A 1,315-nucleotide genomic window follows, 5' to 3' on the forward strand; every position below is an offset into this window, starting at 1 on the left:
GGGGTGGAGGGGGGGCGGGTGGGTTTCCAACAGGCTACCGGTGCCACCCAGGTAAGTGGATCTAAGGCAGAAAACCCCACAGCCCCTTGGAAGGGAGCATGGACGGGCCCTGTTTTGGAGCTACGTCTCTTGCTGGGTGGGCAGACAGACAGACAGGCAGGCTGCTGTGCGTCTCCTGCCTCACTTGTTTTCCATTGCTCCTTGCAAGTCTTTGTTTTACCGTATTTTACAAAAAATGCTCCTCTTTGCAATTCTCACAATCCTGTCCCAAGCTAAGGATCATGGTGGCTTGCCCCACGGTAGTGACCTGAGAGCCCAGCTGAGGTCAGAGGTTCTCTGAGCAAGGGGCTGTCCACGGGCAGCTCCTGCCCCAAAGAGCCTGCAGCCCACACAGAGGCAGGGGATAAAGGCTGTGGGGGAAGCAGAGGCACAGAGCAGGGACGTGGTTGGTGGGGTGCACTGGTTCCCAGCCTGGTGCCTTGCTCTCAAAGAGCTTTGCAAAGACAGGTGTCTGGTCAGATGCCCATTTTACAGCTCGGCAAACTGAGATCCAGAAAGCTGGATTGCAGAACAGTCCGACTAGGAGATTCACTGGAGTTAATGACCAAACCAAGGCATTGAGGAAAATCTCCAGCACAAGACAAGCCCAAAACACCTCGGTCAGTCTTGTCTGAAAGGCTTCCTCCTGTGGTCGGGTAGGAGGTTACAGACCCCCTCAGCCCTCCTTTATATGGTTTTTTTTTTTTTTTAATTGAAGTGAAATTCCCAACGTCCCCTTTTTAAAATGGCAGGTTGGAGCCTTGCCTTTAAGAGCCATGCAAAGGAGACCTCTCCGCTTTTTCAAAGCATCCTGTTCCTAGCCAGATATCTGCCAGCTTGGGTCTGAATTCGCGAGTCATTTGGGTCTCTCTGAAAGGGTGTTTTTTGGCACTTATGCCATTCTCTAAGCGAGCCTGTCCAGCTCCGATTTGGGTGCAGAGCTGCTCCGGGCACTGTGGGCTTCCCATCCCATGCTCCCCACATCACGTTTGTTCAGCGTGCGAGGTAAAACCCTTCTCACCCTGCCGCTCCAGTCTGCCACGGTCGGGGTGGCTGCCCAGCCGCCGGCACCTCCAGGCAGAGGGGGCAACGGGGACGTTGTCGATGAGGGACAACCCAGCCGTGCTGCCTTGTGCCGTGAGACCAATAGGAGAAAGGAGAAGTAAAGCACCGAGATGCTTCAAACCAGCAGATGCATCTCTCTGCAGGTGCTCGGGGAGCAAATGTGTAGAGTATGAAGTGAACGGTTTTAGGATGCCTTCTGGTCCCAGCTGGG

General features: G+C 54.5%; 1 protein-coding gene across 1 annotated transcript in view; it reads left to right on the plus strand.

The window, feature by feature from the left end:
• The window catches only part of AQP8 (aquaporin 8), an 18,344-nt gene that overhangs the window by 1,257 nt on the left and 15,772 nt on the right, over nt 1-1,315 (plus strand). The gene's annotated exons all lie outside the window — the stretch shown is intronic.

The sequence above is a fragment of the Gavialis gangeticus genome, unplaced genomic scaffold (genome assembly GCF_001723915.1).
Source record: "Gavialis gangeticus isolate Ggan-Ray unplaced genomic scaffold, GavGan_comp1, whole genome shotgun sequence".
Classification (NCBI taxonomy): Eukaryota; Metazoa; Chordata; order Crocodylia; family Gavialidae; genus Gavialis; species Gavialis gangeticus.